The following is a 15,348-nucleotide window of genomic DNA, read 5'->3' as shown; positions in this document are numbered from 1 at the left end:
AATTATATAGGGAAAAGGACTTTGCCTCTGTCCTACAGTCTTGTTGAGAAGGATGGTAGCTAGAAGAGCACAGATGTCACAGAACCATAGAATGCTTTGGGCTAGAAGGGCCCCCGAAGATGATCTGGTTCCAACTCCCTGCTTCAGTGTTGCCAACTGCTAGAACACCTTTCTGTAAAAGAGTCAGAAACCACAATAAACACTACTGAAATAATTCCCCTGCATTCAGCTGTTAGCCTGGCGTTGCATACGTGCAGGCCCTGTACACCCAGAGGCGCAGCAAACCTAAACCACATTGGGGACAAGGAGAAGGAAAGCCAAGCTCCTGCCCACCCAAAGCCAAGCAGCGCCCTGCATGATGCAGCTGCACGCCAGCATGGCCCAGCATCTTCTCCTTCCCTGAGCAGCACCTTCTCAATGCAGTTACATTTATTCTACAAGGTTACCCTTCTCATTTGCTCACCAACTGAAATCACTGCTCACCATGAGATCACAGCTCCAAAGTAACCCCAGAAAAGCTCTGCATATGCCACCAAGAGCACGAAAGCAAGAAAATGCACATCCATCGTGTCACTATAAATATTTCAGACAAATAAATCAGAGCAGCACATACAAAACAATGCAGGACAGTCCCATGCAGCACCTTTCGCCAGAGGCACTGCTGAGCAGCTTCCTCATTTTGCTGATTGCTTTACACTGTGAATATTACCACGTTATTTCCGCTAGGCTAAAGCTTCTAAATTAGAGATTCCAAATACACAAATCTTTTCCAACAGAACGTTTTCCCCGCTAATTGTGGAGGATGACACTTCTACAAGTGCTGTCCAATCACGTTGCTTTTTCATGATGGAAAGCAATCTTTTTTCTCTCCCCGCTGCGCACACCACCAAGCTCATCTGCTCTGCAAGGACCAAGAGCTGAGTCAAACCTGCTGGGCTCCAGCCCCTAGGCTTAAACACCGTGTGCGCTTCTGTCTCTCTCATTATCTAAAGCAATTAGTAGGGAGAAGGAAAAGACAGCATTAGAGCTGGCAGTTTCCTAACCTCATCCCCTGGCATGACATCTCCCAGAAATGCCTGTATTTCCATGAGCTGGTCTTAAGCCACAAATACTGGATCCAGACACTGGTGCGTATCGCCATCAATTCCTCAGCTTGAAGCTCACCAGAATAAGCTGTTCAGCTCAGACATATCAATAAGTTGACCTGAAATGAAGTTCATTGTTCCAAATCTCCCCAGTGAGGTCTCTGAAAAGTTCAAGATCAGAAAAGCTCTCTCATGTCTGAACTGCATCGCTTACTCTGATGAGCTCCAAGCTTCCGGTGGGCTTGGAAAAATAACTGTTGCAGGCAACGTGTTTCTGAGATGCTTGCCCCATTCTACTCAGTGGCACCAGGTTCACTTAAAAAAAACCTTTGTAGATGAGTTAGGAACAGACTAATCTAGGCTACAGCCTAGTAATCTTGATTAAGTCTATGTTTAGGGACACTGATGCTTTGATAAAAAGTGAATTTTAAACCCATTTAGAGCAATAAAACCACTTAGGTGGTATCTTTCTTGGAAGTCTGAATCATTGCTCAAGCTCAGCCCGATAAGGGTATCACTTCAAATTGCCTACCTGCATTTAGAGTTGATAAATACAAAAGAGTGACTTTGGTTCTCAATGAAGGATTTATGTCCAGGTATAATCTGTTACCTTGGAAACCGTTGTCAGACGAGCACCAAAGAGATGCTACAAAGTTTGTCAAAGAAAAGCTGTCAATCTTGTGAAATTATTTCCTTAACCCCCCCACTGGAGCTGGAACAATGGGGATCCCTTAGGATTTACTCTGCAACTTCAGGAAAGCCACTCTTGGTGCAGATCTTGAGCTGAGGGACAGCAGGATTTAAAGGTCTCTGCTGGACTTGGGAACACTGGGCAGCACATCACCTTCCCTTCTTAAGAAAAGGGCTGAGGAGGCAGTGAGCAGGATATGGAGTTGGCCTCTGCTTTGCTAATTCTCTGCAGACTCCCCAATCTCTTTTATTACCAGGACTTAAAGCTGCACTACATGGAGCCAACGGGGATTTGAACATCACTCAGCAAACCAGCTGACTTTGATGGGAATTACTCAAAGTTCATGTAAGGGCTGGAGGACTCGACAAAAAGAGGGGAAAGAGTGGAGGAGGATATTACATTTTTGGATGTAGATTTCTGGCTAAAGAACATATGAGATGCAAAAAGCCACTAAAGAACACGTGGAGGCTGCCTGGATTTCTCCTGAGCCCCTTTGCCTCTTGGCTGGCTTCAGATTCAGGTCCTCAGATCTTCATTCAGGTCTCCAGAGGCTTTCAGTAGGGCCTGGATTTTGACGCAGCCCAGGCAGAGATGTAGGTGAAATTTAAATTCTGAATAAAAGCCTAAACTGATCGTTATATTAACCCAGGAAGCTGTTTACTCTTAGGGGAATGTTCAAGAGCAGAGCCGTTACAGATTTTGCAGCATCATCTGCTTAGCAAGCAGGTGAGCATATTACCAGGCTACGCAGCCTCTGCTGTTTTGGGAGAAATTTTGTGGCAATCCTTGTAATATTTATCACACCTCTCTGCCTCTCATTAGCATGTTTTCTGGATAAACGATAAAATAGTGTTGATATTACCCATTATCACCATCTGCTATCACATCAGAAGAGAGCAGTTTTTGTGCTTACGCTGATAAACTTCTACATGAGCTGTGTAAGGGGGGTTTGACCAGGAGACCAGACCTGGCAGTGCTCACCTATGTCAAGTCATATAATGGCCCTAGTTTAGCTGCATGGTATTGGGGGGTACCATTAACATCACATAAAGGAAAAAAAAAAAAGAAAAAAAAAAAAAAAACAGAAAAGAGATTATGAACAAAGCACCAGGACATGAACCAACCCAAACAGTTCAGAACACCAGTGTAATCCTTCTCCTAAACATGGACTCAGACTCTCCATAAGAGCACATGCACTGATCCTTAGACTACAGGGGCAGAAACAGCAGCACCAAAGCCCAAGATAAGATGCAAGAAAGATGCAATTCAGCATTCCTGGTCAGCTTCAGCTCCCCTCAGGCCTCTGTATGTAACAGGAGGTTTGAGCACCATGAGTTCAGGGCTGCCTTTCTGGAGCTTTGTGACAATATATTGCTTTAAAAAGTTTTATATTTTCCAGCTTTTATGCCCATCCAGAGCAGAAAACACTGAAAGAAGGGAAGACTACAACAAGTGAAGCTCATTGATGTTTGTAAACATCCATTATTTGCCATATGCTTTCCAATAATTTAAGCAGATGAAACCCTGCTCTAAGGAACTCAAACAGCAGATGGGCATATGCTACAGAGAAGAGTGGAAAAAAACATGGATTTGCTTTACAAGGAGGTAGAGAAAACCTACACAAGGCATCTTTAATTCAGTGAGCCTGTGTACTAAAAGCAACAAAGCAAGACTTGCAAAGATTAAACCTGCCTACATACAAAGACTCAGATTCTCTTGGTGCACCCTGCACTAATGCACAGACTTAGGTTGCAGATCCATCAGCCCTAGAGCTACCTGGACGACAGCTGTGTTGTAAGCATGTTTGTTTCCTTTCAACACGGAAAAAACAGAACTTGTATCAACTGCAATGAACCTACTTTGCCAGCTCTGTCTAGCTTCCCTCAAAGTAACTTATTTTTGCATCCATGTTTCTGTCTCAGACTGCAAGATTTGACTCCCAGAAAAGAGTTTTAAAAATCACACCATCTTTTACTACCTGTTCTGACATACAAGGAACCTACAGCATAGCTGAAAGCCAGATTTAATGCACAGGAAAAAAAAAAAAAAAAAAAAAAGACTTCCCTTTGGTGCTTGATGTGCTCGCTGCCTCTGCCAAATAGCAGGTACAGAAGCATCTCTCTCCCCTGGACTCTGAAGCCCTTCCCCTTGCCAAGAGGAGAAAGGCTCCTGAGAAGGAAGAGCTGTGCTGGCCCATTTCAGTAATTGATGCTACAATAAAAGTTCTGGCCCAGTGCCTGGTTAAGACACTGCACTGAACCTAGATGCCAGGGGCTTCTTTAACTGCTCATGCTCACTGGGACCTTCTCGAGACATTCTAAAAGCTACAGAGGCAGCACTGCTGCTAGAAATGTTTATTCCCCATCCCCTCCATAGGACACACAGCATTTCAGGAGCCACAGGTGGTGGAAGCTGCCCTCTGAAAAGAACCTGCCTTATGGTGCTGGGTTCCCTCAGACAAAGCCAACTTCATCAGCCCTCAGCACCATATAGGTACACATACGCTGTATTCAACACAGAGGTACATGTGCTGTTGATATTTGTTTTACTACAGAAATCAGTTTCCTGGTTACTCTTTTGTCTGGCGGAAGAGCACTTTCACATGGCTGAGTTGGCTCACAGCAGTTACTCGTTCCCAACTAAGGGTCATTCCATGGCACAAAGAGGCTGAACACAGCCTTCCTTCATCACTCGGTCACCAAGCCCATCATCCCCACACAACTCCCACGGGCACTACAGAAAAAACCTAGACCACAGTGCTGAAAAGGAAGAAAGCTCAAATGACCTTAAAGAAAAGCAACAGATTAAGCCTCAACAAAAATGAGAACATGCAACCCATGTTGAGCTGTTGTTCTAAAAAGACTATGAAGAAAGAGTGGGAAAGTGTCCATGCAAGTTGACATTAAGAGCATGCAAATTGCAGACCAGCTCCTCTGGAAGATGAGACTTCCCTCAAACCCTGGCCAAAGCTCAAATGAATTTTCATGTCTGTAAGAGTAACTGACAAAGGCACACAGCCCCGCAGGTTGGCAGCTGTGCAGGGGCCACCCAAGCCACCTTCAGTGGAAGAGATGACACCAAGACAGGAGGTGACAGCAGTCACCGCCAGCAGCCTCCAGGAACTCATTTTGTGCTGTCACTCAGACGAGCTCAAAGTTGAAAGACTCTGTGACCTGATGCAAAGTTGGGGAAGATTCATCTGAGAGGACTGACTGAAAGGTTCTGAGCAGCATTTGATGTCTGAGGTCTAAAGCACATCAATTCCTTGTAGCCTGCTCATGGGTTCTGTGAGTCAAGGTGGAGCACAAATGGCTTTAGCTGAGTTTTGTGATATAATACTAAGAGCCAGAAGAAAGAGTCTACATTTCGAGTGTCGGACTTGCAGTGAAGAAGTCACACCTTCTATGCTTTCTTCCATGTCATTTTTAAAATCCAATAAATGAATATACACAAAATAAGGCTGATAGTGAGGAGCTATTGATTCTAAACAAGATCTGCCCGAGCAAAGAAGAGCTAAATGAGTTAGAGAATAAGAAAATTGATGTCTGAGGCCTCAGCCAGGCACATTTCCACAGAAATGCAGCTCAGGCAAGCAACTCTGGGACAGAAACAAGAGTGTGCCTTTTTCCCTACCTTGGCCTTGATGTGAGGTGAGCAAAATTTAGTGCTGCCCCAGCACTTCAGTTGTGGTGTCAGTTTTTTCAGGCTGTCCTTGTTCACATCAATCACAGCACTGTTCACATACGCAACACCATAAGCCATGGGATACTCATGCTCAAAGCATGCCCAACCATACCCTGTGCCAACCTGCCAGTTAACATAACTCAGCGGCTTCCCAAAAACTGACACTGGAATTTTACTCAGAAGCAGCCTCCAACCTTCAGTCCAACATAAGTACACACAGCTCCTCATTGCCATAGGCCCCTCCAGCACAGTTATTTTACAAAGACCACTTCTGATCTCACTGGCAGCCCATTAAGGCAGAAGCAACCACAGGGAAGCTGACAGCACAAGTTCTCATCTCACTTAAGTCACCTCCTTTGATTTACATGAGCTGCATTTGCACCACGTCAGGATGAGGGTTGAAGTAGGGTTACAGCCCTTAAGTTCCTTGCTTCAAAAATAAGCTGCATCCCTCTGTCACTGTGTTTGCAAAGCGGAGGGCTAAAGGATAACATCCACACTGCCTGAAGGCCTGCTCTTCAAAAACCTCTCCTAGGAATCTATCAGGTAGCCAAGAAAAATTTCCAGCTACCTAAATTACTTTCAGACCTGGTTTTGATATATGTTATTATGGAGGCCTCAATGCTGAGAGCTGTTCCACTTTGTTTCTCAGTGCAGAGAGTTGTTCCAGTTGTTTTTAATCAAACTGCTTAATTACAAAATGCTGGGGGACTTACTGCTTCTTTTTAGGTTTGTTCATTAATCTGCGTTAGATTTTGCTCAAATGAGTAATGGCATCCAGCCAGCCTGCTTCACAAAACTAACATTTAAAGAAGTAAATAACTGAAAATGGTTAAAAGGCATAATTATTTTTCTAATGCAACATCTAATTAATCCGTGAAGCTCACTGAAACAAGCTCTAATTGAAGAAAATACCTTAACAAGATTTTCAAAAGGAATGATTAGACATGGTTAGGAATAGGAATACTGCCATACCAGCCAGTGAAATCAAGCTGCAAAGTCACTCTCGCGTTTCTATATATAAGCCAACCACAGGCAGGGGCTGAGAAGGGCTTCTGTCTGCCTGGCATGAGCAGCCCAACGCAACACAGCGTTGTTTGCGTCGGGCTGAGGCATGGCATGTCAGCCGTTATCAAAGACAAGGTCCATCTAATCTCGTTATTGTTCATCTGCTTGCTTACGGCAGTTCCAATATTGCTGTGTAACATCAGAGGAATGTGATAATGAGTAACTGACTCATGATGAAGCCATCATCTCAAAAGCCCTCTATGCAACTAAATGAATTAGCGCTCCTATGACCAATGTCTCGGTGTGACTACGCTCCCAAGATAAACCAACCGTTTACCCATTAGCGAAGCAAACTGGAACCAGCCCAGAATGAGGCTTCTAGCAGAACACCTTCAAAGTAATTTCCCCATAGCAAGCATGACAAGCGTGCCCTCAGCAGATGTGATCTCCTGGAAGAGAAACCGGAGGCAGGACAGAAGCCATTGCAAATACAGCTGAAATTCTGGCTCCACTGACGCTCTGCCATTTCCCAGGATCTTTAAATCCCATTCCCTGTTCTGTGACTCGGGAAGATGTGATGTAAGAGACTAGGAAACCTGTGTGCAGAGAACATCACCTTCTTCCTTCACTGCATCAACTTGGACAGATGTATACTTCTTGCCTAGGAGACCTGCTTGTCCAAGACACACGTGGCACAGCAGGCTGCCGTCGCATGGAAAACAACGCAGCCAACCCCCATTGCTGCAAACTCAATGCCAACACTTTCCAGGGAGAAAAGGGAAACCTCAGGAAATCCTGAATATCTCAAAGCAAAACAACTATTTCTGGCTTTGGTTATTCGTTTTTAATTTTTGCCCAGGAGATTTTCTCCATCTTCAAACTCAACCAACTAATCACGTTCTTTTTTATAGTAACCTTAACAGGCAAAAGTTCAGAACCACGTACCAGAGGCAGGTTTGATTTCAGCCACACTCAGCTGATGACTACATTTAGTTGCTGCAAGCCAACCGCTATGATGCAGGGAGAAAAAAATACTGAAATGAGTTCAAAATAAAACTTAGAACCGTGCACCCAAAGCATTACCCTTTTTCCAAAGGAGTAAACATAAGACAATTCTTGTTTATACGTAAATATCCTGCAAATAAACCCACAAATTTCTCCTCACCTCTCCCCAAAAAAGGTCTGACAGTTCCACTGCTGTATGGTTTCACACATACGTAAATGGAAGGCTAAAGAGTAAGACGCTGCAGAATAGTTTTCCAAGAAACCTTAAATAAAATCCAGCATCTGGAATTATTCTCTAATTACATTTTTCAGATTTTTTTTCCCACATATTTTAGAAATGTTTTCTCAGTGATTTCTGTCCCTCAACCAATTTTGTCTAAAGCTGAGAATTAAAGCAAGCATTTCTGCAGACACATTTCTCCCTTCCAACCCCTTATCAGCAAAGTGCTGGCAGGGAGGATCCCAGCCTGCAGCCCATTGTGGGCCCCTGCCAGCACTGGCTGGAATCTCCTCACCCCGTCTAGACACCCTGTCCTGGGCCTGCACTTCCTTCCTAGGAAGAACTATTTTCCTGATATTCAACATGCAGCTTCCATTCAGCTGTTTTTATGGCCGCTACCCCACTGCAAAGCTGTGCTCAGTCACATCCCATTGGCTGCCCATCACCCAAGTGCTCTGTGCTCTATCTTCGCCCGTACGTTTCTCGATGCTCTCAGTTTCAGTGTCAGAGGAATGCAGAATCATAGAATCATTAAGGTGGAAAAGACTGCTAAGATCACCAAGTCCAACACCAACCCACCCCCCATGCCCTCTGACCACATCTCTCAGCGCTACATCTCCACCCTTCCTTCATGCTTTCAGGGACAGTGATTCCACCACTACCCTGGGCAGCCTGTGCCAATGCATTACTGCTCTAAGAAGAAGTTTTTCCTGATATCCAACCTGAGCCTCACCTGGCACAACTTAAGGCCGTCACCTCTTATCCTATTGCTGTTAACTGGAAGCAGAGCCTGCCCTCACCTCACCAAAACCACCTTTCAAAAGTTGTAGAGAGCACAAGGTCTTTCCTGAGCCTCCTCTTCCTTAGACTGACCCATCCCAGCTCCCTCAGCCACTCTCCATAAGATCTGTGCTCCAGACCCTTCACAGCTTCATCGCTCTTCTCCAGACACACTTCAGAACCAGAAGAATAGAGCAAACTCGAGTAGGAAGGAAACAATCTTCTGCACTTCAACAGGCACGGACACCCTGTATCACTCAGGTCTTTCCCCCTTCCCCAACTCTTCTCTGGGCACACACAGGATCCCAGCAGCCAGCCCTCCAGCTGGTAGTACCTGCAGGCTTTGGCAGTTGAGCATCATCATATTACAATTGGACATTATGTGGCTATTGGATCATCAAGTACTCAAATCATTCAGAAAACAACAATGCAATACAACTGAAGTAGAATAAATTAGTCTTTATCCCTATTTTGTCGTAGGGGCTCTTTGCAGCTGTTACGTTAACATCCATCTGTCTCTGGTATTTCCAATGCCATTCATTGCTATCTTTTAACAGCCACATTCTCCTTTCATCCAAATGAAGGGTTTGTGTGGGAACAGCTGGGCATCCCATCTCTCCACTCCTGGGCAGCACACAGGGAGGCACAGCACTGTGTGCCACTTCACAATGCTTCAAACAGAAACATGGCCTCTGGCCAAAAAGCCTACCGTGGTTTTGCCAAAACAAAAGGTTCGAAATTCACAACTAAAGCCAGCCCAGAGCCACGAGACTGATTTATTCAGAAGCTGCTGAGTGAAGCATCTAAACGGGAAAAAGATGCTGATTTACTTCAAGGATCTGGGCTTTAACACCACATAACTGATACCAAAATCATCTTCACAGCTCTGCCAGCATATAGAGAGGGTTTAGTCTCACTTTAAAGAAGGACTGAGGGAGACATGCCAAGAAGGCCCAGCAGTGCTGGCGAAGCAAAACCTCTACTCTGCTCAAACTGCCTCAATTCAGAGCCACATTTGTGACCCTTCCTCCTGCCTCACTTGGAGAGACACCATGGGAGTGCAGAACAATGAGGGATGGCCGAGCTGGGTGGCAGCTTCATGTCATTATAGAATGGAGCAGGCAGTGTAAAGGCTGCTTCCATTTACAGACAATGCTGGGCACCATCATAAAGGTCCAAAGGGACAAATGCTCCAAAGCCCATGCCAGGAGAAGACTTTGACTTCAACCTGCTATAAGTAGAGCCCTGCTAGCTTCATCTTAGTCAAATGTAATCTAAGGTAATCCTTCACAAAGAAATGCAGTGAAAATCCACAGAACATGAACGTGCCATTGCCTGATCCCATGCAGTGACTGAAGTGTGCCTCTCTTTTGGACTACTTGCCATCCTCCTCGCTTTAAGTCCAGGTTGCTGGCTTCCAAGGTTGAGGATGCTCCTTCCCTGGAAGTACTCAAGGCCAGGCTGGATGGGGCTGTGAGCAACCTGGTCTAGTGGGAGGTGCTCTGCCTATAGCGAGGGGGGAGGATCAGTAAAGATTATAGCATAAGTCTCAGAACCGTAGCAACCAAAAACTTGCTTGCTGTGCACTAAGGGACGCATTTAACCCACGCTGCTCCCTCCCTCACCCTGTCCTGATCTCTACCACACTCACCCCATACATACCAGTTTGGCACTGAAGAATTAAAATTCAGCGAACATTCCTGGAGACTTCAATCATAGTGCTCCAAAACTCTGCACATCTCAGCAAATGCACTCATCTCCCAGATCCACAATGATCACCATTTTTATTATTTTAAATATCCTTGCCAGTTTCCATTGCAAATCATGCAGTGTCTGGTAAGCAAATGAAAGGGTAGAATGTTCTCATGCTCGAGAAACAGGCAGTGTGGGAGAAAGTTTCTTAGAAGTAACTACACGCTTTTTCTAAAAAGAAGTGCAGTATGTACTTGGAAAAGAATGAATAGAAAAGACAACACTAAGACAGGAGCGTATGGAATATTCTGACGGTGGCCCTCAGGGCTGAAGATGTTTCTCTGCTACACTGTAATGGAGAAACATCTGGATGGAGAAAGAATCAGAGAAAGGAGCCTTTATTACAAGCCCTAGTGCAGATGGAGTGCTTGCTTGCTAAAGAGAATACAGCAACGTCTTCTGCCCAGTTCACACAGAACATCATTGTTAATGCCCGTCCATTATGCCTGCTGTAGGCAGATACACACAAGTTCCAACCTAAACTGAGCTGAGAGAAATAAACTTCACCTTTCATGTGCAGTGCTGCACAGTTCCTGAGCTGCAGCCTCAGCAGATGACGTGTTTAGGGATCCTGCTACATCTGACATCTGCAACCCTCAACTGAATGCACACTGGAGGTTAAGGTTATGGGATAAAAACCCTTTTCAACTAGTGTCCGTAACCCTAAGCAGTCTCTGAATTTTAATGACAAGCTGCTGCTTCTTTCCCTCAATAACTCTCAGCTGCCCCCACTCCAGGACAGCAGAGCTTGCAGCTCTACCTGCCACACTCAGATCAGTTCCCCCTTACACCAAAGCTTTCAAGCAGGATAAATTTTAGCTGAAAGGTCTTTACGCAGCAAATTGCAAATCAGGACAAGAATCTGCATCCCAGTCATTTACACTGGAGTGAGGGTAATCACCCCCTGTCCAATTTAGCAGCACTCCAGACTTCTGCTCTGATGGATGTGACTGCGACACGCAGGGCAGCAGAGAATTGTGCCTTAGCATGCACAGGCATCCAGAGAACAGAACAGCATGGGGCAGGTTTAACGGTAATTGTATAGAGATCTATACTGCATTCTTTCCAGTTTCCACTAATTATAGCCAGCATATATATAACCTATACCATTAATGATATCCTGACAAATGGAAAACTTGAGATCTGTGGAAGTTTCAGCTTGGCATCTCTCAGCGGCATGAAATTGGATGAAACAAATCGTATTTGAGACCATACGCAGGGGGTGAGGATGTGATTTTTTTTTTTCCTATTCAAAGAACCTCTGAATACGATCAGCTTTGGAAGCCAAGCACAGGCTAAGAACAATTTCACATAAATACAGGAAGAACCGATGACAACACTTGGGAATAATCACAATGAGTCAAAACTGCAGAAGTCTTCCCCATGCTGCAGGATCACTTGGAAAAACAATCATTCTCGAAAGACAGTAAGTGATGATAAACGAGGACACATTTATTAAGAGAGAACTTCGGATCCAGTTTTCTCTCAAATCACAGCAGAGGATGGGGTCTCTCTGTGCTGAATGCTTCTTTCTAACGCAATAATCCCAATATGTGTATGGGACGAAGATGTGAGCAAGAATCTCACTGACAGATTTGCTTAACACCCTGAAGGACTATTCAGCTCCAGGAAGAAGAACCAGAAGGATACATATTGTAGAGAATATTAGTCTTCTCATTCAACCTCAGTTTGTAGAGGTTCAAGCAGAAGAATGTGTGGACCCCAAGGGAAGCTTCTCATAAAATATGCAAGTAAAACTGGTATATATGTGAGTGTTGAAGGCTGCCCAGTGCCTCTGCCAGGGTGGGCACAAGCTTCAGCCAATCTGAAGATTTTCTCCTTATAATCCAGTTAACGATGCACGGGCCAAACAAAACCCAGTAGCAAAATGAACCATGCAGCTGGCAGCTCCGCAGCTTTCTTCTCCTACCACGGATTGCTGCTGTCTTCTTACACAACGTTCATCTCCACGTTGGTTTTCCCCACTTGCAGGACAACCACACTTGGTTCCCATGCAAGGCTGAACTGCAGTTCATTCAGACTGGCTGAGAGATACGGAATGTAAAGCATTCTCTACACTAGAGGAGCCTGCAGGCAAGCTTCAGCAGACAGCATGTGCTAAGCCAGAGCAGGGCATGCACAGGAGAAGAATTACATTTGGGTGGTGGCACAGGGGAAATTATGAAAGCAATTCAGAAGCATTGTAATGAAGTACAATGCACTGCAGTGCTGCTCAAATTCAAAACAGGAATAAATTCTTTCATATGTTAAGTGCTCCCTGAAGTGCAGAGCTGCCTAAAGCACGAGGCCCGGGACGGGGGCACTGCGGTACGTGCTCAGAGCCAGGCCTGGGCCTGTGACACAACTGCAGCTGAAATGCAAACCGACATGCCCACAGCCCCTCAGCTGTCTGAGCCACGAAAGCCAAATTAAACATTGCTTCAGCTGCAACTTACCCTTTGTACCTTTAAAACCATTATATTTAAGAGCAGTGTCATTTATGAGCTGGCCGTGGGGAAGGGCAGGTGTTTGACACTGAGAAATCATTTCAGCTAGGGGCGATAAATCCCTTCTATAAACTGAAAGCCTCCAAAATGAGCTCTATGTTCAATCTCAGACCACTTCTTTCATTGGACTTTGCTGAGACAGACCCCGAGCTCTCCATCTGAACAAGCTCCACCACTGGTGGTGACACAGTTGTAACCTGGTCACAGCAGCACATCGCTGGTCCAGTATCTGCTGAATTCAGTAGAAGCCTTTCAACAGATTTTAGCAAGCTTTGCTTCACTCCCTAGGTGACACTGCATGTCTTTTTAATTGTCTTTTAAGCTTCACAGTATTGGGAAGGTATGAGGGTGCTTTCCCTCTGGCCAGCCTGAGCTGCTCCCAGCAGGAAGCTCCATCTCACCAGCAGCCCTGGAAGCCTTCCAGGGGAAGCACTCGTGTCATCTGGGGACTAACAGCCATTTCATTTGGGATGGCTTAAGAGGGTTCTGACATTGAAACCACACCAACTTCACTGGGGCATAGAAGGCACCACCTGATGCCCTAAAGATGGAGGCTGATCATGAAAACATGCCTGGCTGTTCTCTGGGCATACAGGGACTGATCCGCCACCATCAACCAGGCATCAAGGGACACTGACTGCTGTATCTTCAGAAGACATGGTTGAGTTAAAAAAAATAAATAGCCCATTTCTTCCACCTACAAGAAATTCCCATAGACTTCAACATGTTCATTCCATATATCATCATGGATTTCAAAACTAAGCCTTAGTTTCAAAGGCCTGACAACCACATATGGCACTGACTCATGGATGTATTAGTGCATTTATATTGAAAAAAAATTCTATATAGAAAGATCATGCAGAAACGCAGAAGAGAAACCAAACCAACAGTTTTCTGTCTGGAAACTTACGGGAGTAACCTTATCCAAACCGGTACCAACCAGGTCAACAGCAGCACTGTATTTCAGACAAGTGATTTTCAGACCGCTTCCAAGAGTACCCCAGCTGCCCACAAATGCTGCCTGCCCTCTGCCCCAGCACCACAGGCATTTGCATCAGCCCCAGCAGCTAATTGCTCAGTCTCTAAAAAGTGCCCAATGTCTCAGAGCAGAAGTAAAACCTTTTTTCAAGGATCTCATGCACACCTTGTTTTGCTTTTGTTTTTTTTCTTTTTCAGAAATATTTGGGCTTAACTTCACAGTTTTTCTTTAATATCTGTGCTTCACTGTTTAATAGGCTTTCATAGAACCATTAATGTTGGAAAAGCTTAATGTTGGTCATCAAGTCCAACCATCAACCCATCCCCACCATGCTCACTAGCCACATCCCCCGGTGCCGTGCATGTATACATTTCTTGAACAACTGCTTTCTGCAGCCATGCTTGCAAAGCTACAATCATTGTGACAACATCATTCAGAGCATACTTGGTTTGTAAAATCCAAACCAAGAGTAGAACTGTAATGTTAAAAGGAGGCTTTTGCCCATTGCTCTGATTCTCACTTATAACTGAGCAGCATTTTCAGGTGTCACGCGAGCCATACATTGTGTCCATGTGCAAGTGAGTGGTCTCATTTCCTTACATTTACAACCTGCAAAAACCATGAATAAACTCTGACTTTATGATTTTTCTTTCCAGTAAACTTCAGATTTGTAACTTGGCAGAGGGAGCCATTGTATGTAACCACCTGTGCAGACTTTAACTAAACACTCCAGCTTTAAAACCGAGAAAATACAAAGCGTTAACACCGCTTAGATAGATGCTTGGGTACCTTCCAACTTTACAAGACAGGTTGTGAATACGGAGCACCCTCATAAAGCCTCTGCTCTCCTATACTACACAGTGACATGGGAGTGCTGCCTTGTGCAAGATTTATGGCATTAGGGCTGTCCCCAGGCAAGAGGCACTGCAAAAAAAGGTGCACGTGGGGCTTTGGGGAGGTCACAGCCTCTCCCTGTGCTGTGCTTACTTGACAAAGGTTGCTCGCAAGCTGGAAGCCACAGAGCTAACCCCAGCAGGGGTTTCCACTTGTGTTATTCTTAATATTTCATTGGAAAACACCACCAGGTCCGAACAAAGCAGCAGCCTTGTTCTGCCAGGTGCTTAACATGCTGTTAGTAGAAATGGCTCCATCCCAAGGAGTTGTAGGCTGTACTGACAACGAACAGAGGAAAAGCTTTGTTAACCACATTTCGTAGATGGAAAATTGAGGCACAGAGGGAATAAAGTGACTTAGTAGTGGCCACACAAGTCACGGACAGAACCAGGATTTGAACCCAGGTCCAGCAGCACCAGGATTCACATCACTATGCTGAGCTACTGCTGGAGAAATTAAAAACAAGATCTGGTTGCAGGAAAACACTGAGATTCTTCCAGACTAGAGACATAACACAGAGGAAAGCATTATAACTGCAGGAAAAGCAAATCTTTACCATACCCTGGCCCTCTTGGACTCTTCCCAAGCCCTTGCAGTTTAACACTCTGAGGGCTTTGATTTCAGAGTTGTCAAGTTTCAGTTAATTGTCTATTTTGTTGGGCTCCAATCTGTCATTTCTTCCATAAAAACCACAGTCTGCTGTGCCCGCCTGGGCGGTGCTACCTTTAAGTCTGGGTCCCTTT

The sequence above is a fragment of the Lagopus muta genome, chromosome 19, assembly GCF_023343835.1.
Source record: "Lagopus muta isolate bLagMut1 chromosome 19, bLagMut1 primary, whole genome shotgun sequence".
NCBI lineage: Eukaryota > Metazoa > Chordata > Aves > Galliformes > Phasianidae > Lagopus > Lagopus muta.
Note: the sequence above shows the minus strand (reverse complement) of the source record.